Source organism: Acinonyx jubatus, chromosome X (genome assembly GCF_027475565.1).
Source record: "Acinonyx jubatus isolate Ajub_Pintada_27869175 chromosome X, VMU_Ajub_asm_v1.0, whole genome shotgun sequence".
In the NCBI taxonomy this organism is placed as follows: domain Eukaryota; kingdom Metazoa; phylum Chordata; class Mammalia; order Carnivora; family Felidae; genus Acinonyx; species Acinonyx jubatus.
In genome coordinates this window covers 61818806-61843182 of record NC_069389.1, presented here as the reverse complement: position 1 = coordinate 61843182, position 24377 = coordinate 61818806, and the positions used below count along the sequence as shown (strand labels likewise).

At 36.9% G+C, this 24377-nt stretch overlaps 1 protein-coding gene across 9 annotated transcripts in view; it reads left to right on the top strand.

Annotated features, from left to right (window-relative positions):
• The window catches only part of CYSLTR1 (cysteinyl leukotriene receptor 1), a 179041-nt gene that overhangs the window by 129820 nt on the left and 24844 nt on the right, over positions 1 to 24377 (top strand). For 2 of the 9 annotated variants that reach the window (XM_053202517.1, XM_053202518.1), the window contains 2 exons: positions 1582 to 1720; positions 3533 to 3682. The exons of 2 other annotated variants lie outside the window; for them this stretch is intronic. The gene's annotated coding sequence lies outside the window, so the exon portion shown is untranslated. Of the gene's footprint in view, positions 1 to 1210; positions 1721 to 3532; positions 3683 to 22973; positions 23032 to 24377 lie in introns of those variants that run through there. 5 more of the 9 variants (XM_027053760.2, XM_053202516.1, XM_027053761.2 and 2 more) reach the window with 5 other exon arrangements.

Below are 24377 nucleotides of genomic sequence, written 5' to 3'. Positions count from 1 at the left end.
TCAAATATGTTAAAACCTTTCTCTTTTCTTCATTATCTGAGTACAAACTACTTTTCCACCATAGCTCAAGATGACTGTAATAGTCCAGACTAGAGATGAAGTGATAACTCATATTCTGCTTCCCTTATTAACTTTCCCCTAGGCCTCTGGGGATCCAAACTCAGCTGAAAAAATTCTAGTTATAATGTCACTTTAGCTAGTAAACGCCCCAAGGGAGGATTGAAGAGTCTGGTCTTGGATCCAAATGTTATCTCTCCCTTTAATTTGCTTGGACAGCTTTCTCTCTCATCCACTACCATAACTAAGAATTCTATGAAAGAAAAAGTAGGTTTCAGAATTTTTAGTGCCCTTGCCTCAAGTTTCCTGTCATATAATTGAGGTACCTACATATGCAAAGTTTGAGTAAATGGCTTTGCATCTACAGCAAGTAGTAAACAGAGGGCTGTTGCTGGGCTCATGTTTTACTGAGTACTAAATTAATTATTAATTATTAGTTATGGGAACATGTTTAAAAGGTGTTAAAATGAACATACTTGTACCCATCCCCATATATACCACCCTAATGTAGCTCAATATAATTGATGTAAACAATTCACACTTTGTTGTTCTCATCCATTTTGTTTATAATATCAAAGTGCCACCCCAAGCTCCAATCAAGGCATAGCAGACTGCCATATCCCTATTCTCCAGAAGACAGACAGGGCATCCCATTTTTCCAACACTCCAGAGCCTAACCAAAATCTAAGAGTATTTACCTGCCTTTCAGATTCCTAATACAGGACTACTGATGGCAAGTCTAGTCATTCCAGGTCATTCTCAGCGTGATGGAAACAAAACTACCTTTAATCCAATGGAGGCAATGTCTGTCATGGAGATTTGGGGAAATCAGACTCAAACTAAGACAATTATTTTCCAGAACATAAGTCACCAAAAAGAAAAATAATTTTTTAGAGTATGGATAGAGCCACAAATACAATTAAGGAAAGACAGACAGACACAGAGAAAGAGACAGAGAAAGAGAGAGATACAAGGAGGGTGAGGGAGACAGAGAGAGATACAAGGAGGGTGAGGGAGACAGAGAAAAAAAGAGAGAAAGAGAGGTGAAATTTATCTTGCCTAAAATCAAGTTTCACATAATGGCAGTTAGATTAGCATATCCTGGTAGGACTATCTTTCTCCGCCTACAAATACTCTAACCACCCTTAAGTCGTAAAAATTAGAGCTAAACTTCACAGAGTATACGCCTTCCTGCTTCCCATCTCAGTGCAGCTACAAGATTTCCTGAGGATTCTGTTGCTAGAGCTAGGTATAAAATCTCACTTATATACACAACAACATGCACGTCTCCAGTTTCTATTCCTCCTCCTTCCCTCTGCTTTCCCCTCCCCCACTTTGCACCAGAGAAGCCAAATTTAGGCGTGCTTTGCAGTGTGAGGACTAATCTGAAAGAGGAAGAAGAATCTGTATACATTGGCTAGCATATGTGCCCTGCCCTCTCTCTTCTTGAAAATCGCAGCAACTCATCTTTTCAAAGAAGTCTGCCTAAAGAACAGGCACCCTGTGAATGGAGTGTGCTTTTAGAACCCTCTAGGGTATTCAAATTCATTGTGGAGCTCACTAAGAAGGTTACCTCTCCAAGGGACGATTTACGGAAGACTTGGAGCTTGCCTCTGAGAATGAATGCAAAAGGACCCTAAACTGTCAGTCTTGAAGGTAGCAGGTAAGAAGATTTGATGTTTCAATGCTATGACTAAAATAGTTTGTAGTAAAATTCTTCTTTTGGCTTTTTGGCTTTTGGCTTTTTGGGATTTTAGCAAATTCCCAGGAATTTGAGGGTAGCTAATCTGCCTTGCCTGTTTTAAATTAGACTGCTACTATGAATTCTTTATACTTTACTTATTGGCCAGAGATTTGATAATCTAATCAGTCTGTCAACAAGTGTTGCTCAGTGCTTCTGTTGGGGCTCAATATGGCAAAATATAGAGGGGACACTACCCAAGTCTCCAGCACATTTGAAATTAAGTTAGAAATATATGAGTGAAGTCATATGATTTTTGTCTTTCTCTGACTGACTAATTTCACTTAGCATAATACCCTCCAGTCCCATCCACGTAGTTGCAAATGGCAAGATTTAATTCTTTTTGATTGCCGAGGGAAGGGAAACAAAAATAATACAAAAACAGGGAGGGGGACAAAACAGAAGAGACTCATAAATATGGAGAACAAACTGAGGGTTACAGGAGGGGTTGTGGGAGGGGGATGGGATAAATGGGTAAGGGACACTAAGGAATCTACTCCTGAAATCATTGTTGCACTATATGCTAATTTGGATGTAAATTTAAAAAAATAAAAAAATAAAATAAAAAACAAATAAATAAATAAAGTACCTCATAATAATTTTAAAAAAGAAAAAGAAATATAAGGCATATTTTAGAATCTTATTTCAAGGGCTCGGAGGAGTTTCTCTAATCTGTAGTGGCAGTTTCTTTCATTATGGAAAAAAAAAACTATAAAGGGTTATCCTGAGTATACATGCAAACCCTCAAGTTTGGCCAAGCAGACAAGTTTCCACATTGCTGATAAAAGTAAAACAAATAGTGAAGAAGGACCTAGCTTATTCACAAAGTAGTTTCACATTCATTATCCCACTTGAACCTCTCATCCTCATGCATTTTAGACAGGGTAAGTGTTACTATCCCTGTTTTGCAAATAAGGAAATAGACTCAGAGGCATTAATAAATTTTCTAACAGATTCTAACTAGCAACTGCAAACAGAAAGCTCTCACAACTATAAATCGATATAAGGAAATTACATGATCTATTTAGTAATTTAGACATATCTGACATACACCAGGTTTCCACAGAGCCAACACTGTATACATTTCAATGAAAATTTTTGACCAGGAACATAACTCTACTTAGCAGCAAAGAAGCTTTTTTCAAGGGTAAACAAATGAGTCGGTGAGTTCCACCCCTAGATAAAAAGAAAAAAACATCCTTGAATTTAGTGGTTCTGCCTTTCAGTACTCTGATTGTTTTGAAGACTAGAGAGAGGCCATGACATATAATTATCAACTGATTATTCTAAAATAAAATGTAAGTAAACCTGGACTTCAGACTGTACTATGTTTCAAATACATTAGTGAAATTTGCTTCTAGATAATTTTAAGTTTTGGTATCTATTGCAATCACTCAAAAATATTTTCTGTTGTTGTTTTGCTATTAATTTCCCAATTAGAACTAAAGGTGGTCTCTGTTTATATATCAAATTAATGACCTCAGGTACTACATTTACATCCTTAATACACCCTTAATAAAAACTGTTTCCCTGGTCCCCAAAATAATCAAATGACTGCACTAGCCAATCAGTTCCTATAAATGACAGTGAACCCAAACTGTATAGGTAAAAGAAAGTTTCCAGATTGAGTCCAGTATGAATCCAGCATTTTTGTGTCTTCCTAGCCCAAAATCATCAATTTCATTTTCTACTACTTTGCTTTCTTACTCTTAATCAAACTTTTGATGTGTTTAGGAAGTACTTATCTGGGAAAAAGCAAGATTCTACCATGGTGCAGGAAATTATAAATTTGCTTTTGCGAATCACTGACTGATAATAAGGCATTAAAGGATGGCACTGATCCTAAGGGACATATCTAATATTGTGGATTTGATGCCATGAAAGGTAACTATCATAATCTCTTAAATAACATAGCTCTGCATTGATCTACTTTGATCCATTTTGTTATTTCTTATGTTCTTATTAAAATATCTAGAATCTATTGTAATCCAGTTAAACAAATGTCAGTTAACCTCAATACAGTGTGTGACACAAAGGTAAGATGAAGTTCCTGCTCTTGGGGAACTTACAATGCTGGTGGGGATATAAGACTTACAGAACATAAAAATATGAGACAGTAAACCAATGTTATATTTTTAATGGCAAAGGGGTTTGGAGAAGAAAGATAGCAGTGGGTTGGGCTGAATGGAGATGGCTTCATAGAGGAGATAAAATGAGATAGGCTTAAATAAACGTCTACAATATGGGACCATGCTAAACAAACCTTCTGTGCACATAGTAAGTGTTCAATGTATGTTGTTTGCATTCAATTCTAGTCATAGAAATGACAGAAATACATTGTATCAAAAGTGAATTTGGTACCTGTAGTGTACACCAAAGAACCTGATTTGGCTAGAGTAAAGGGACTGAGTTGAGGAGTAACAGTAAATAAATTTGGATAGAAATGTAAGTCCAGATTATTAGACTTTGAATTCCGGGCACTTTTTAATGGGAAATCATATCAGCAAGCTTTGAATAAATGAGTATATGATGGAAAAACATTTTTAGTTGATTAATCTAGCAGAGTTTCATAGGCTTAAGTACATTTGAGAAAACTGGAGATGGAGAAGCCACTTAAAGAGTAGAAATTAATTAGACTATAGGATAGGTGGATGCCAGTGGAAATGGAATGGAGAAACACTCAAGGAGACATTTAAGAGGAATAATAGATGGAAATTGGTGAGTGATTAGATATAGGCAGCATAAGAAAGTCAGAGCTGTCCCTAAAATTTTGAACCTGTGGGATCTGGGAAGTGGTGCTACACTATACACAACAATAGGTAATTTGGGGATGGAAATTGGGAATGTAAGACGTGATGAGTTGTGTTTTTGACCTGTCAAGTTTGAGGAGATGGCAAAAATTCCAAGAAGCAATGTATTATGGATAGTTGCAAATAATGACCCTGACTGTGAGTGATGGTTAAGTGGTGGAAGCCAAAATTAAATCTGGGGCATGTGACAACCAAGGCCATAAGATTGGCCCATCTTAGAGAAAGCAAATCTAAGAGATGACCAAAGACTGAAACTTGTGCAGTGCATACATTTTCGGTCAAGAGAAAGAAGAGAGTCCTGAGAAATAAAAGCCACAGAAATATAGTTCTTCTCAAAATATACCAAGAGTCTTGACAAAAGGTGTCAGGTTATATATTCTTTTAAACTTCCTCTCCCCAAGTATAACTAGCATAGTGCCTTATACATACCATGAGCACCCAAAAAAATATTGTTATTCTACTATAAACAAGCATGGAGATATTTTGTTTCAAGTTATCTTTGAAACTGGACTCTGTCATAAACTCTGCAACCTAACAGTGGTATCTTTAAACTACCTTGCTGCATGTATTTCAATGGGAAGGAAACTTGGCCTGGGTAACTGGAAGTTTATCCTAGATTTGCCTTTTAATCAGTTGTGTGTCCTCTAGCAAATTGTTGAACATCAGTATTTCTTGGTTACCTCATGTATCCAATGTAATAATGAACTTATAAAGATATTTTTCAGATATGCTAAAATGATAAAGTGAAAGGGAATTGAAAATACAAACCATCATCCAAAAGGATTTTCTTTAAATTCCATTCTAGGAGAATAAGACACATAACAAGACTGCATGTGGACTGAGTAGGACCAGATACTTTCTGCTCCCAATACTGTACCTCTAAACAGGGGCCTCATTCTAAGTAAGCATCAGCAACTGCAGTCAGCAATTCTAAGTAAGCATCTTATTTTTAGGACGCCAGTAGGAGCCAACTCTCTGGTTACTTTTAATTCTACCATACCTATGCAGTCCTCAATGTGCATGCCAATTTGTTGATTTGCATTGAGGAAATACAACTGCTAAGAGGTCTGCTGTACTCATAGCAGGTGGTGGCACATTCTCATCCTTACAGAAAAGGCACCAAAGTAAGCCATTTAACTTGATTTGATAAATCCAGACATCTCAGATCCATTAATTTATGTTACAGTACTGGTGTTAGTTACAATTACTTTTGCTTTCAACTGATAATTCTTCATAGGCCGGTAGAAAAGACCACTGTTTAAACAAGTTGTGCACAGCAAAACTCTTCTATCTTGCTTCCTCATTCCATCCCATTTTACTACATCCTATCATAACTTCTCTTTTCTTTGTGCCCCACCAGTTTTCTTCTGGATTTGGGAGAGAAAACAGAAACAAAAATATTTAAATATTTGGGGCAAGTTAGTTAGAGATGGGCTCTGGTAGAAATAGGGGGAAAGACACAAAACAGAAAAGTAAACATAGACCCCTGAGCATTTAAACACAGAGGTGGTTTTCCTTTTGATGAATAAAATGTCATTATCATATTTACAGTGTTTGTAGAATCAATACATCCCAGACATTTGAGATCCTACTTAAATGTAGCTAATGGAAAAAGAAAAGGAGCTGATATCTAGACCTAGAGTCCCCTGGAACATTCAAGCTTTCTTTTATTATTTTTTAATTCCCTCCTTAAAAAGGAAAGAAAAATCCAATTTGGTATCACATTTTAAGATCTCTAACATGTAAGAATCCTAAAATTTCTCATCTATTTGAGATTAACAGTCTGTTTTTACATATGGCTGTATTTGTGTTGTCATGGATTTAAAATAAGTGGAATTAAGCTAACAATAACAACACTCAAACCTCTCTGACACACCTTATGTAAATATTCCAAAGTTCATAGGAAATTCAGGCCTCAGAAAATATAAAAAGTTTCTTTTCATCATAAATTGGTTACCTATTTGTTTAATCTGAATTTAAATTATTTGAAGACCTTATTTGGGTCTTCAATAAAAAACAGTCTCCTAGAAAACAGTTATCCTGCTTCTAAGATCCAGGCATCTAAATTCCAAGAAGTTAGAGGCAGGCCTCAGAGTCAGTGTGATCAATGGTTTCAGAACGTAGGGGGATTCCAAGTTGCTGGTAATTAGGTAAAGACTTAACAGGTATCCCTGGAAGAAAGTAGGCCCTCTAGTTAGTGCTTTATAAAAAGTCCAAAAGTATGTAAGCTGTCTGTAACATATTTCTATCACCCAGACTAAAGTTAGAACTGTCTTCACACTATGCACTCCCACCACACCCATGCACTCCTCAATATCTCTATTGCTATTTTGTGACTTGTGTATCCCTTCAGGTATGTTCCCGATCACTTTATTCTGATTATACAGGATAAAACATTTGTGTCACAGTACTATGTAAAGGGACACACTGTGTCTTTAGCTCTGAATACCACATTCCAAGTTCGTTTGGGGCTTAACACTGTCCTGGGTTTGGAATCCAGCTGTCTGACAACAGAGTGGCCCAGTGTTATTAATGTAATGTTCTCCCCTTAATGGTAAATAAGCTATTGGAGGGAAAAACTTCTTAGAAATGTCAACAATGTAGTGACTCCCATGTAGTTTCTAATACCAGTGAGAATGCCGCTAAGCATTTCCATGGAAATGCCAACCTAAAAAGCTACTTATTGTGATAATAAAGTTATACTGATGAGAGGAGGGTCTTTCTGCTCCCCTCCCCAAAATTATTTATTGCCATGGAGGAAAGCCACTGAAATCATTAATACAAGCCATGTTGTTTATAGATTAAAACCTTATGGAGGATGTGTAGCTTTGCTCCAATTAATGACCAATCACTCAATAAGCACTTATTGCACATTTTTCTTTTTTTAATTCTATTTTTTAGAGAGAGAAAACACACAAGTGGGGGAGGGGTAGAGAAAGAGGGAGATAGGATCCAAAACAGGCTCTGCACTAACAGCAGAAAGTCCAATGTAGGTCTTGAACTCAGGAACCACGTCATGACCTGAGCAGAAATCAGATGCTTAACCGACTGAGCCACCCAGGTGCCTCTATTACACATTTTTCTATTTGCAAACATTGTGACAGGCTAGGTTTGTGGTTCACAGAGCTTAAGAATAAAAAGGCTGGACTTTTTTTCTCCCACCCTATGGGAGTTCACAATCTACCTATGGAGACAAGATTTATTCTCATTAAAAGATACAAGATAATAGAATAATGACTGCCATATTACTGGTAAAGACAATAAACATAATACAAGTTGAAAGAAGAGAGATATTAGTGTAGAATGGGGTGGTCAAAGTAGGTGTCAGGAAATAGAACCTGAGCTGAGCCTAGTATGAGTATGAAAAATAGTCATAAAAATTTACATTTGTGTAGTGTTCTACAGTTAACAAAACATTTATATTTGCTGGTTCTCCTATTTATTATGCATCATTCAACAAACACCTGCTGTATTAAAAAGTTAACTAAACTTTGTCCCCGTTTATTAAGTTGATGGGGAGAATCCCTTCATAATGTATATGTACACTTTAAATACATTACAATTTTATTTGTCTATTATACTTTAATAAAGCTGGGGAAAAATTGTACTTCACCTCCTTGAGATTATCTTTATAGGGTAAACAGAACAACTAACTTTTATCATTTGGCAATAATAGGATCATAAAGAAAGCAAAAAGGTCACTGTGGCATTGGCCAAATAAAAGTAGGGCCCCACTGAGCTGTACTTTCATGAAAATTAAGCTTCCTGCATCTTGCCGCTGCTCAGCAGAAGTATCTGCCTTAGAAGACTGAACCCTATGTCCTAACCTCCCCCACTTCCTCTTCTGCCTTGGCCCTGCCCTCCTCACCCTATCCCTGTTGGCAGTCGTCCAACACATGCACACACCATCCGGTGCATGCTAGCATTTATTAGAAAGGTAAAGGAAGTCTTGAGTGAGGCATTATGCTTAATGTAATCATAAACTACCCCCAAATATTGATTTAATCTTTAAGTCTCTCCTGGAAGCTGAATTAAAAAATACTCATAAACCCCCAAACGCCAAACCTTGTATAGCCAGACACATCCTTGGGTCTTGATTCTCATCAATCTCTCGCCTATACCACTTCTGATTTCTCCTTCAGTCCCACTAAACTACTTTTGCTTTTTTGGTTTTATGTTCTTTGCCTTCTGTTCCTTCCTAAATATGTGGATTCTTCTGCCCCACCCCTTTTACTTTTTTCTCCAGTGATTTGTAGTGTTCATCCACAGGTCACGGTCCCTTACACTTTTTTTTTCAGGTTTCTTTTTTAATAGACTCTACCCTGCTAGCGAAGTCCATATTTTACTTCCACTTTATGCCATTATCTAAATTCCTGCACAATAGCATCTGTGTTTCCACACTAAAAACTTGCTCCTTCTTCCACCCACCCCTAGACACCCATCCTGAGGAATTAAATACTGTATTACTCAAAAGTGCCTAATACTGCACAGTTATTCTTCCAAAGTTGCTCAATTAGGAGAGGAAGAGAGCAAAACTGAATAAAGCAGACTCACTGTCATTAATAAGCTCACTGTCTAAATGGATATGACAGATATGTAATCAAAAAGAGTGATTATAGCACTCTAATAAATATGGTAATAGTACCACAAACAAGGGAACATTTACAAATAATAAAAACTTCAACTTAAATCTTGAAGTATAAGTATACATTTTCCAAGTTCACCTCTTTGTCTAGTGAAAGAAGGTACATAGTTTGAGTATCTTCAAGTAGACAAGATATGCTGATATAAGGATCCTGATCTAAGTTGGTGAGAGAAGGTCAGGAGAACTGCAAGATAAGCCTCAACAGAACTTTGAATTTACACATGAGAAATGAGGTCAGTAAAGATCAACTCTGACTACCAGCTTCTGTGCCAGAGTGACTGGAAGATGTTTAATGTCAATGAAAAAAAAAGTCCTTTGGAAGAGTTGATTTGGGAGGGAAGATAATATATTTGTATTTAAACATGTTTAAATTGAGGGGGGAAAACATAAGATTCAAGAAGAGCAATATTCTAGGCAGTTGAAAATGAAAGACTAAAGTTCAGGTGAATAGTTTGTGGCTGAGACAGAGATTTGAGTCATCCACATGAAAGTGATCATTTTAAAACATGAGAGTTAAGTTATCCAAGGGAAAGAGAGAACCAAAGAGATAAACACCAAACATTCGCATTTCACAGATCTTAGATACACTAACAACCTCAATTGGCTATCTGAAAAAAACTGTCATTGACGAAAGGAGACCAAAGGGAAGAGTGGGTATTGGGGTATCAGTGTGGTAGTAGCAGATTTGTACTGAAGGTTGTAGTGCCTGGGTTCTAGTCCCAGCCCTGTCATTATCAATACACTCTTGAGCAAGTCATCAGTACTTCACTCCCATTCATAGGTTTCATTTTTAAACATGTAAAAGTACATTGGAACAGGATCTCTAAAATCACTTCGACTCAATCTGACACCTGTTCTTTGAATAGCAAAAAGCACATTCTACTGACATGGCTCAGTAATGCAATTTTCTTTTAAAAGAATGGTATAGAGGGGTGCCTGGGTGACTCAGTCCATTGAGCATCCAACTCTTGATCTCAGCTCAGGTCATGATCTCACGGTTTGTGAGATGGAGCCCCACATGGAGCTCTTTGCTGACAGCACAGAGCCTGCTTGGGATTCTCTCTCTTTCTCTCCCAAAATAAATAAACTTTAAAAAAATAATGGCATAGAATCTCACTAGACATTCATTGTGTTCCTGCTGTGTATGCAAATTACTATGGTAACCACTCTAGAAGAAAACTGGGGAAGTATAAAAGGAAGTAAAGTGGGAAAAGAAAACATGAAGATATAATCCCTGTTTCCAAGAAACTTGAAATCTAGTTGAAATTACTGGCCTCACATTCAGCTTATGCACAGTAAGTCATAATTCTGCTGCCAGACTTGTGTATCATTTTTTATATTGTTTTGTTTAAATGTTTATTTGTTTATTTTGAAAGAGAGAGAGAGCAGGGAAAAGGTAGAGAGGGAGGGAGACAAAGAATCCAAAGTAGGCTCTGCACTGTGTAGGGCTTGAACTCACAAACCATGAGATCATGACCTGAGCCCAAATCAAGCATCAGACACTTAGCCGAATGAGTCACCAAGGTGTCCCCATACTTGTGTATCACTGTAGTTTGATGAGAAACAAGCAGCTTAAATTTATCTCTTATACAAAGTTGTACCTATTTTTTGCTTTCATAAAATGCTCTGGAAAAAAATCCCTGCTCCTGTTTCAAAAGTTACAACAAAGGAAAAATAAGTAGTAATATAATAAAAGAACTATACATCTAAGGTGACTCAGTAAAACAATTCTGAAATGAGTTGGTCTGATTCAACATATTTACTGAGCAACAAGTGTAATGTTCCTTACTAGGTTCTACAGAAACTATTTTATTATAAATTATATCTTATCTTTGTCCTCAAAAGTGTCTAAAAGTTAGTAGTGGACATTATGTAAATATACAAATTACTATAAGAAAAAATAAAAACAGGTAGAAATACAAAATTGAATTCTGTAATTGAACCATTGGCCACTGTGGTCAACTGCTCTCCAAGGTTCTGTCGTCCTGAGAATACCCTGTACTTCCTGATTCTTCCTTCCACGTTTAACCTTTCTACAAACTCTCTTTTCACTGTGCCCTCTACAACACCATTTTCATTATAAGTTCTCCTACATCCTAAATTGCTTCAAATAATTCTCCCACCGCTTCACTGTCTTATGTAAAACTTGGTCCTCCCCATCAAAAGTAAGCTGCTTATTTTTCTACACCTCATCTACTGTGAAACCTAGAGAGTCTGTTCAATGTCTCCTGGCTTCCTAGTGCCATTTTAAATCATTACTTTTCTACTATAATGCAAACAGCCATTCACTTCTGCCACCCTTTAATCTTCCTTATTAATATCACCATCTATTGACCTCCTAGTTATTTTTCCCTAATTCACTGAATAATTTAGCATTTGGCTTGTGGTTTTCCTCTTTACCCCAAATCCTGCTATCACCTTTGTAACTTCATATTCCATATAAACAACCAACCTAGGAAACTGATTTTAACTTATTTGACCTCCTTATTTAGAACAATATGCATTCACATTCTACCTTACCTACTCATTCCATGGCCATACTTGGAACCTCAATTTATTATCACACAACTGAAATCTGAATCTCCATTGTACCACACTCTCACCACAAACTCCTAGACTTTCAGTTCTCTCACACCCTTATTGCTACTACACCACTTCTTAAATCTCAGTGAATCTTCCAGTCCCTTGGTCCCTCCCTTTTCTCCCAATCTGTTAAAACTTCATAGTTTCATTGTTAACCACCCTTTTGGTAGCATTCTCAATCAATCTCCTTACCTATTGTTCTTCCGTAAGTTTTCTCTGTTACTCCCAATCTTATACCAATTTAACCATTTGTATTTTTTTCTTTCCTACATGCATGCTGTTGAACACCACTGGGATACATCACATAATTGTGTAGACTGGGGCCACTAAAAATCTACACTATCCAATTTCTCTTGGGCTTTCAGAGTTTTGGTCATAGTTCTCTTCCATTTCCCAGAGCTACCATTCAAACCTTTACCAATTGTCAGAAGACCTGAACCCAAGTGAAGCCATCTTTTTCTCACCAGACACCATCATTTCTTATTTTACCAAGAAAATTAAACCTCAGGGATGACCAACCTCTATTTTTTTCTGCTCCACTTCCACTTTCATTTACATGTCAGTATCTTCTCTCACTCTGCACCCTCTAATAGCTCCCTAATTCCTAGAGGATAAACCCAAATTCTCTAGAATTTCAAACCCCATAGTCCAATGACATACAGATACTTACACCCAAATATGCACAGCTGCACACACCTTTATCTTATATTTCATCCTTATCACATTGTTACTTTTCCCTACACATATCAGGTTATTTCTTATCTCCAAGGCTTTGTTCATTCTACTTTCTAACCCTGCCTAAAATGCTCTTCTCCACCTGCCCTACTCTTCTATATTTTATGAAGCCTTTACTAACATACATGAACAATTTGTATTTCCATTCTGTGTCCTTTATATTCTTCTATTGCTACAGCTGTAGTGGTGCAGTGAATTAATTTGTTAACACATCTGTGTCTCCCTTTAGTGGAGTGTAAACTTTTGATGGGCAGGGTTTGTGTCTTATTTTCCAAAGTGTTTAGGATAGAATTGACATATAGTAAGCAGCTAATACATCCTTTTTGATATGACTAACATATCACAATGGTACAGAAGACAAGGAAATTTTTTAAGAAGGATATGATGTAAGAGATAGTCATAAAGATTATTAGAATTACATATGATAGCAATGAGGAAAAAGAACATATCAGATGACAAAATGGCCTGAGCAAAGGAAAAGAGACCAAATAAGGATGGAGCTTGTCATAAGTTCACATTTATATATTATACATGTAATAAATGTTGGAGAGTGACACTATAATGTTAAGATAGAATATTATTGTGGTCTTAAATGCTGCATCAAGCTTAACTTAAGTCACTGGAGACCTTTTAAAGGGAAGTGATATGATTAAAACTGTGCTTTAAGATGAATAATCTGGCATAAGTTATAAGGATAGACTGAATAGAAGAGAAGCAAGAAAGTTAAAATGAAAATTGTAACTTCTAATATTCATTAAAAATAGTCTCATATTATAACCAAAAAGAGGATCAAGAAATAGATCGATCCTTGGCTTATGTGCAGTTGTCTTCACAACAGTTTGTTCAACTGCCATGATTTGTACCAGTATTTGAATTTGTCTTATGTCAGTGTTTAGTGCTAGAGCTTGTATTATCTATAACGTAACAGTGTTGTGTAGTAAAAATAGCAATGGACAGTGAGTCAAGCATCCTGACTCTGCCACTAATTCTGTGTGTTACTTTTGCAATCATTTTATCTTTCTGGGTCATAAAGAGAGTTGAATTAGATGCATTCTAAGTTTTGTTCTACCTCTAAAATTCTATAAAACTACGTCATTGAATCCTAATCAGAGATTTTTATTTCCCTTTAGGGAAGCTTCATTCAATGGAGTATTTCTGTTTAAGAATTGTTTTCAGTATCCTGACATGTACTTCCTTTTTTATTGACTTGTTCACAGTGACCTGGTTTCACCTAACAGTTGTGTGGGAACATAACTATTACCTCTTCTCATATGACTCAATCTGTGATCACGTTTGGTCTCAAATCCTCAGGAAAGCCTGAACACTAGGACACTGGACACTGCTAAGTTACATTTTTTCCTGCCATTTCTTATTGTAAAGAGTGCCCAGGTATCACAGGTAAAATTTTTCAAATAATTGGATATGTCTTAGAGAAACAAATCTGATATTATGCTAACAGATTTACAGTAACAAAAGGGACTCTAAGAAGCAACTTAGTATAAATTAGTGGGAAAAATTTATATTTGCTCCTATAGGCAATTAGAAGATTCTGAGGAGGGGGTGCCTGGGTGGCTCAGTCAGTTAGGCATCCAACTTCACCTCAGGTGATGATCTCACAGCTGGGGAGTTTGAGCCCCATATTGGGCTTTTTGCTGACAGATGAGAGCCTGAAACCTGCTTTGGATTCTCTGCCTCCCTCTCTCTCTGCCCCTTCCCTGCTGGCTATCTCTCTCTCTCTCTCTCTCAAAAATAAATAAACATTAAAAAATTTAAAAATGTATGATCAAGATGGTGTTTAGAACTACCTCCTCACTGCTGATTTATGAACAAATTAAAGCTTGCTTTTCACATGTATACCTAGCTTGTTCATTCTTCCTTCCTTCTTTCCTTCCTTCCTTCCTTCCCTCCTTCCTAGTTCTACTTGCAACAAAACACTACATTTCCTGACTGATATTTAAGAAACTATACAAACTTGGGGGTGGGGAAGAGCTAAGATGGCAGAGGAGTAGGAGGACCCTAGGCTTGCCTCCTCACTCCAACACAGGTAGATAAATATCAAACCATTGTGAATATGCAAGAAATTAATCTGAGGATGTACAGAACAAACTGCACAACTAGAGGGAGAGAAAAGGACACATTGTGGAAGGTAGGAGGTGTGGATAGGTGATTTGGAGGAGAAATGGAACACAGGTATTGTGGAGGGGAGGCATCTCTGGCCACAGGGAGAGATGAGACAGAGACAGAGAGAGGAATGCACAGGAGATCACACAAAGAAAACACTACCTCAAAGCCATTGGTTGGTAAAATTAGAGGGGCTGATTTTCCTGAGATTTACAACAAGTGAGGCTCAAAAACTGGAGTTTTAGAGGTCCATAACATGGCCAGTATGGAGCCTGGCAAGTGCTGCAGTGTTCCTGTGGAGAAAGGGGGCAGATAGCCCAGTAACAGATGGCATGATCTGAGGATCTCCTGTGACACACTGGGAGAGATGGTTCCCCCTTCTTGGAGCACAGAAGGTAAAGGTGGCATTGCCTCTCTGGGGACAAGAACCATCAGGAGCCCCCACTCCTCAGCATAGGTGCAGAGGTACCTGCTGAGGGCAGTTAACCTAGGCACTGCCTCTTTGCTGTGCTTTACTACAAAATCCAGGCTCTTGCACTTTGATGCAACTGCCCTTCTGGGACAAACCTATATCAGTCCCAGTGCAGCAAGACCCTCCCTCAGACAAGCATGAATCCCCACAATGCCAAGTCTTTAAAGTTTGGGAGAGTTTTAAAACACCCTGCCTGCCTGCCTGGAATAAAACACATGTGCAATGCACTACTGGGAAGGCACACAGCTCAGACACAAACAGGGTGAATGCAGGGATCTAGGGGATGACAAGACACAAGAATGGAGATTATTTGCTCATCTTGGAGGGCTTCCTGGACAGTGGTGGGTATAAAATCCCCTCTACAGAATGAGGGAGGGGTCTGGTGCCATTTCTGTCCTCCCCCCTTCAGCATAAACTAACTTCTGTAAGCAGAACAGATGGCACCAACACTAGTGGCCAAAACCGCTTACAACAAGGTCTGCCCCCTGCATTCTGCAGGTGCTGTTTTTCTGGGCAAGTGTGCCTGAGAATCAGAGCAGCAGGCCCTTCACACAGAAGACCAGCACACACCCACACCCACACACACACCATGTCTACCGACCATAGAGTGCCACAAGGCTTCAGCTCTAGTGGAAATCACATCAGATCTCTTTTAACAAGCAGACAAGAGCTCGTCTAGAAGAAACCGACCACAATCTGGCCAAGGTCCAAACACTCCCCACTGCAGTCAAGGAGAAACACTGCACAAGACAGACATGGGGAAAAGAGCAGCCAAAACACAATAACAGAGTGCACACAGGAAACACCACAGATACTTACTTCTTGCAGTGCCAGGCCCTGGACAATATATGACCTCTTTTATATAAAGTCATTACTCTCAGGAGCAGGAAACATAACAGGTTTTCCCAAACCTAAAACACAGAGGAAGACAGAGACCTAGACAAAATGCCAAGATGGAGGAATTCATCCCAAAAGAAAGAACAAAAAAGGTTCTCACCAGGGATCTAATCGAAACAGATATCAGTAATATGCCAGATCCAGAATTTAAAGCAACAACCACAAGGGTACCAGCTCAGCTTGAGAAAAACATAGAAGACACCAGGGAGTTTGTAACCACAAGATAAAAGATCTAAAAACTAATCAGGCTGAAACAAAAATGTTATAACCAAGATGTAAAATCAACTGGTGTAATGACCACAAGGATGAAAGAAGCCAAGAATGAATAAGTGATATAGAAGATAAAATTATGGAAAATAATGAAGCTGAAAAGACACAAAGAAAAATATTGGACCATTATTGTAGATGTAGGGAACTCAGTGACTCCATCAAATGTACTAACATTCATATCATAGGAGTCCCAGAAGAAGAAGAGATGGTAAAGGAGGCAGAAGGTTTATCTGAGGAAATAATAGCTGTAAATTCCCCTACTCTAGGGATAGAAACAGACATCCACATCCAGGAGGCACAGAGAACTCCCATCAAAATCAACAAATCAGGCCAACACCAAGACATATCATAGTTAATTGTGCAAAATATAGAGATAAATAAAAAAAAATCCTAACAGCAGCAAGAAAAAATAAGTCCCTAACTTACAAGGGAAGATACATAAGGTCAGCAACAGATCTGTCCACAGAAATTTGGCAGGCCAGAAAGGAGTGGCATAATATATTAAACATGCTGAATGGGAAACATATACAGACAAGGATACTCTATCCAACAAGGCTGTCATTCAGAATAGAAAGAGAGATAAAGAGTTTCCCAAACAAACAAAAACTACAGGGGTTTATGACTACTAAACCAACCCTATAAGAAATATTAAACGGGACTCTTTGAATAGGAAATTAAGACTAAAAGTTAAGAAGACTATAAAGGAAAAGAGAAAACCTCCAGAAACAACAAAAATAATCACAAAATAGCACTAAATTAATATCTATCAATATTCACTCTGACTGTAAATGGACTAAATGCTCTAATCAAAAGACATAAAGTGCCAAAATGGATAAAAACACAAGACCAAATCTATATGCTGCCTACAAGAGACTGATGTTAAACCTGTAGACACCTGCAGATTGAAATTGAAGGGATGGGGAAATATTTATCTTGCAAATGGATGTCAGAAGAAAGCTAGAGTAGCTATATTATAGAAGACAAACTAGATTTTAAACAAAAGATTTTAACAAGAGATGAAGAAGGTATTATATCATAATAAAGAGGTCTATCCAGCAAGATCTAATAATTGTAAATATTTATGCCCCCCAACCTGAGCACCCAAATATGTAAAACAATTACTAGCAAACATAAAGGAATTCAATGATAATAATGAAATAATAGTAGGGGACTTTAACCACCCACCTACTTACAGCAATAGACAGATAATCTAACCAGAAAATCAACAAGGAAATGATGACTTTGAATGACACACTGGGCCAGATGGACTTAACAGATTTATTTGGAACATTTCATCATAAAGCAGCAGAATACATATTCTTTACAAGTGCTCTTGGGACATTCATCAGAAATGATAACATACTAGTCACGAATCAGGCCTCAATCAGTAAAAAATGATTGAGATTATACCATGCATATTTTCCAACCACAATGCTATGAAACTTGAAGTCAACCACAAGAAAAAGTTTGGAAAGACCACAAATACATGGAGGTTAAAGAACGCCCTACTAAAGAATAAATGGGTCAATCATAAAGTTAAAGAAGAAATTTAAAAAATACATGGAAACTATGAAAGTGAAACCACTAAAGTACAAAATTTGGGGGATGCAGGAAAAGCAGTCATAAGAGGGAAGTATATAGCAATATACACCTACCTTAAGAAGCAAGAAAAATCTCAAATACACAAACTAACTTTACACCTAAAAGAGCTAGAAAAAAATAACAAATGAAGCCTAAAGCAAGCAGAAAAGGGAAAATAATAAATATTAGAGTAGAAGTAAATGATACAGAAACAAACAAAAAAATAGAACAGATCAATGATACCAGAAGCTGATTCTTTGAAAGAATTTTTAAAAAATGATAAACCTCTACCAAGACTTACCAAAAAGAAAAGAGAAAGGACCCAAATAAATAAAATCATGAATAAGAAATGAGGGATCAGAACCAGCACCAGAGAAATACAAACAACTATGAGAATATTATGAAAAATTATATGGTAACAAATTGGGCAATCTTGAAGAAATGGAAGAATTCCTAGAAACATATAAACTACCAAAAGTGAAACAGAAAGAAATAGAAAACTAGAACAGATTGAGAACCAGCAAAAAAATTCAATAACTAATCAAAAAATCTCCCAACAAACAAAAGTAAAGGGCCAGATGGCTTCCCAGGGGAATTCTACCAAATATTTGAAACTATTCGTACCCATTCTTCTTGAAGTGTGCCCAAAAATAGAAATGGAAGGAAATCTTCCAAACTCATTCTATGAGGCCAACATTACCTTGATTCTAAAACTAGACAAAGACCTTACTAAAAATGAGTATTGCAGGCCAATATCCCTGATGAACGTGGATGCAAAAATTCTCAGCAATATACTAGCAAATCGAATCCAACAGTACATTAAAGAATCATTCACTGCTATCATGTGCGATTTAATCCTGGGCTGCAAGAATAGTTCAATATTTGCAAATCAATCAACATGGAGTACCACATTTTTTTTTAAAGATTAAGAACCATATGCTACTCTCAATTGATTCAGACAGAAAAAGCATTTGACAAAGTAGAGCATCCATTCATGATAAAAATCCCTCAATAAAGTAGAGATAGAGACAACATACCTCAACATCATACAGGCCATATATGAAAGACACACAGCTAATATCATCCTTAATGTGGGAAAAATGAGAGCTTTTCTACTGTGATCAGGAAGAAGACAGGGATGTCCACTCTCAACGTTGTTATTCAACATAGTACTGAAAGTCGTGGCCTCAGAAATCAGACAACATAAAGAAATGAAAGACCCCCAAACTGGGAATGAAAAAGTCAAACTTTTACTATTTGCAGATGACATGATACTCTATGTAGAAAACCAGAAACACTCCACGAAAAAAATTGGGTAGAACTGATATGAATTCAGGTAAGTCGCAGGATACAAAATCAATGTACATAAATCTGTTGCATTTCTATACACCAAAAATGAAGCAGCAGAGAGAGAAATCAAGGAATCTGTCCCATTTACAATTCCACCAAAAAACTATAAGATACCTAGGAATAAACCTAACCAAAGAGGCAAAAGTTCTGTACCCTGAAAACTATAGAACACTTATGAAAGAAATTGAAGATAATGCAAAGAAATGGAAAAATGCTACATCCTCGTGGATTGGAAGAACAAATATTGTTGAAATGTCTATGACTACCCAAAGCAATCTACATATTTAATGCAATCTGCACCAAAACACTACCAGAATTTTTCACAGAGCTAGAACAAGCAATCCTACAATTTGTATGAAACCACAAAAAAACAAAAATGAATAGAGCAAAGCTGAAGGCATCATAATTCTGGACATCGAGTTTTTAATACAAAGCTGTATGTAGTCATTAAGACTGTATGGCACTGGCACAAAAACAGATCCATAGATCAATGGAACAGAATGGAAAACCCAGAAGTGGATCCACAACTATATGGTCAACTAATCTTCAACAAAGCAGGAAAGAATATCCAATGGATAAAGACAGTTTCTCAACAAATGGGAAAACTGGAGAGAAACATACAAAAAATGAAACTAGACCACTGTCTTACACCATACACAAACATAAATGCAAATCGATGAAAGACCTAAAGGTGGAACAGGAAACTATCAAAATCCTAGAGAAAGACACGGGCAGAAACCTCTTTGACATCTGTCATAGCAACTTCTTACTAGATATGTCTCCTGAGACAAGGGAAACAAAAGCAAAAATGAGCTATTGGGACTTCATTAAAAGAAAAATCTTCTGTACAGTTAAGGAAACAATCAACAAAACTAAAAGGCAACCTTCAGAATGGGAAAAGATATTTGCAAGTGACATATCTGATAAAGGGTTAGTATCCAAATCTATAAAGAACTTATCAAACTCAGCACCCGAAAAAACAAATAATCCAGTGAAGAAATAGGCAAAAGACATGAATAGACACTTTTCCAAAGAAGACATCCAGGTGGCCAACAGACACATGAAAAGATGCTCATCACTCATCATCAGGGAAATACAAATCAAAACTGCCATGAGATATCACTTCAGACCTGTCAGAATGGCTAAAATTAACACAGGAAAAAACAGATGTTGATGAGGACACAGAGAAAGGGGAACCCTCCTACACTCTTGGTGGGAATGAAAACTGGTGTAACCATTCTGGAGAACAGTATGGAGTTTCCTTAAAAAGTTAAAAATAGAACTATCCTATGACCCAGCAATTGCACTACTAGGTATTCACTCAAAAGATACAAAAATACTGATTCAAAATGACACATGCACGCCAATATTTATAGCAGCATTACCAACAATAGCCAAATTATCAAGAGCCAAATGTCCATCAACTGATGAACAGATAAAGAATATGTATACATATATTTCATTAAATGGAGTATTACCCAGCCATCAGAAAGAATGAAATACTGCCATTACCAATGACATGGATGGAGCTAGTGCATCATGCTTTGTGAAATAAACAATAAGTTAAGTGAAATATACTGAGTGAAATAAAACAAATACCATATTGATTTCACTCATATGTGGAATTTAAGAAATGAAAGAGATGAAAAAAAGGGGGGAAATGAGAGTGACTAACCATAAAAGAGACTCTTAACTGTAGAGAACAAACAAGTTTGCTGGATGGAGGTTGGTGGCAGGAAGGGTTAAATATGTGATGGTTATTAAGGAAGGTACTTGTTGTGATGAGCACTGAGTATTATATGCAACTGATGAATCATTAAATTCTACTCCTGAAACTAATATTACACTATATGTCAAATAACTGGAATAAAAAGAAAACTTGAAACAATAACAACAAAAAGGAAACTACACAAACTTACTAGGCATTCACCCTAGTTACATCTCCTAACTCATTTTTCAAAATTATTCAGTTTTAACCTGTAGCTACCAACTGGTTACATCTGCATAAAGTAATGATTCTGTTTCCTTGCCTGTTATTAAGGATATCAGTTAAGAGTTATTGGCCAAGGCCCACACTGTGTAATATGGCTTATTCCAGTCTCAGACCAATGCAGATCAGTTATCATTCTCAAGAATATTCCTGCCAGTTCAATACCAATCAGTAACACCTTTGAGGACTTACCATGTCCCAAGCCTGGACTAAGATTGTTGAGAACACAAAGATGAGAAAGACATGGTACCTGCCCCAAAAGCTTCAGGTGAGAAGAGCTAAGCCAGGTACATAAATATAATAACGGAGGCTTATAAAATACTTTTAATAAATTGATATAATATTAGGCATAAAGATATAAGTTCTATAATTATACCACATTTTTTTGCTTTATTATTGAGTGTGTTATGAAGAATAAAAGTAAATTTTAAAACAGGCTAATTGGCTCTTCTGTTTACAAAGTCAGCTTAACTTCTTTTTTAAAAACTTTTTAATGTTTATTCATTTTTGAGAGACAGAAAGAGACATAGTGCAAGTGGGGGAGGGGCAGAGAGAGAGGGAGACACAGAATCCAAAGCAAGCCTCAGGCTCTGAGCTGTCAGCACAGAGCCCGACATGGGGCTTGAACTCATGAACCATGAGATCATGACCTGAGCCAAAGTCAGATGCTCAACTAACTGAGCCGCCCAGGCACCCCTTAATTTCTTCTTAATACAACTAGCACTCTTACTATATTTTCTTATTTATTTTTTAAGCTTTTATTTAAGTTCCAGTTAGTTAACATACAGCATAATATTAGTTTTAGGTGTACCATATAGTGATTCAACACCTCCATACATCACCCAATGATAACACAAGTGCACTCCTTAATCTCCAGAACATATTTAATGCATTCCCCACCCAAATCCCCTCTGGTAACCATCGGTTTGTTCTCAATAGTTAAGAGTCTATTTCTTGGTTTGCATTTCTCTCACTGTTTTTTTTACCTTTGCTCATTTGTTTCATTTCTTAAATTCCACATATGAGTACAATCATTTGTCATTTGCCCCTCTCTGACTGACTTATTTTGCTTAGCATAATACTTTCTAGCTCCATCCATATTGTTGCAAATGGCAAGATTTAATTCTCTTTTATGACTAATATTCCATTGAGTATATATGTTACATCTCCTTTATCCATTCATGAATCAGTGGACATTTGAGCTGTTTTCATAATTGTTTTTTGTTTCCATACTTTGGCTATTATAGATAATGCTGCTATAAACATTGGGGTGCATGTTTCCCTTTGAATTAGTATTTTTGCATCCTTTGAGTAAATACCTAGTAGTAAGATTGCTGGATCATAGGGTAGTTCTATTTTTTTAATGTTTATTTTTCAGAGAGAGAGAAAGAGAGAGAGAGAGAGAGAAAACTGGGGAGGGGCAGAGAGAAAAGAAGACACAGAATCTGAAGCAGGCTCCTGGCTCTGGACTGTCATCACAGAGCCTGACGAAGGGCTCGAACTCATGAACAGTGAGATCATGACCTGAGCTGACATATGATGCCTAACGGACTGAGCCACCCAGGGGCCCCTGGGCAGTTCTATTTTTAGCTTTTTGAGGAACCTCTGCACTGGTCTCCACAGTGACTGAACAAGTTTGCATTCCCACCAGCAGTGCAAGTGGGTTGCCCACTTTCCCCATCCTTACCAACACCTGTTGTTTCTTGCGTTCTTCATTTTAGGCATTCTGACAGAGTGAGATGATATTTCATTGTAATTCTGATTTGCACTTCCTTGATGGTTAAGTGATATTGACCATCTTTTCATGTGATGTCTATTCATGCCCTCTGCCCACTTGTTAATTGGATTATTCATTTCTGGAGTGTTGTTTTATAAGCTCTTTATATATTTTGAATACTAACCCTTTATTAGACATGTCATTTGCAAATATCTTCTCCCATTCCTCAGGTTGCCTTTTAGTTTTGTTGATTTTTTTCCTTCGATGTGCAGAAGATTTTTATTTTGATGTAATCTCAATAGTTTATTTTTTATTTTGTTTCCCTTGCCTCAGGAGACATATCTAGAAAGAAGTTGCTATGATCTATGTCAAAGAAGCTACTGCCTATGTTCTCTTCTAGGATTTTGATGGTTTCTTGTCTTGCATTTAGGTCTTTCATCAATTTTGCATTTGTTTTTGTGTATGATGCAAGAAAGTAGACCAGTTTCATTCTTTTGCATGTTGCTGTCCAGTTTTCCCAGCATTATTTGTTAAAAAGACTTTTCTCATTAGATATTCTTTATTGCTTTGTGGAAGATTAATTGACCATATAGTTGCGGGTTCATTTCTGGGTTTTCTGTTCTGTTCCATTGGTCTATGTGTTTCTTTTTTCTGTCAGCACCATGTGGTTTTGATCACTACAGCTTTGTAGTATAAATTGAAGTTTGGAATTGCCATGCCTGTGGCTTTGATTTTCTTTTTCAAGGTTGCTTCTTTTTGGAGGTCTTTTGTGGTTCAATACGAATTTTGAAATTATTTTTTCTAGTTCTGTGAAAAATGCTTTTAGTATTTTGACAAGAATTGCATTAAATGTGTAGATTGCTTTGGGTAATATAGACATTTTAAAAATATTTGTACTTCCAATCCATTAGCATGGAATGTCTTCTGTTTCTTTGTGTTATCTCCATTTTCTTTCATCATTGTTCTACAGTTTTCAGAGTACAGTTCTTTAACCTCTTTGGTTAGGTATATTCCTAAGTGTCTTATGGTTTTGTGTGCAGTTGTAAATTGGATCAATTACTTGATTTCTCCTGCTGCTTTGTTATTGCTGTATAGAAATGAAACATATTTCCATACATTACTTAATTCATTTATCATATCTAGCAGCTTCTTTGGTTGAGTCTTTCATGTTTTCTATATAGAGTAACATGTCATCTGCAAATAGTTAAAGTTTTACTTCTTTGCCAACTTGGATGCCTTTTATTTCTTTCTGCTGTCTGATTGCTTTAGTTAGGACTTCCAGTACTGTGTTGAATAAAAGTGATGAGACAGGACATCCCTGTCTTGTTCTTGACCTTAGAGGGAAAACTCTCAGTTTCTCCCCATTGAGGATGATATAAGCTGGAAGTTTTTCATATATGGCCTTTAT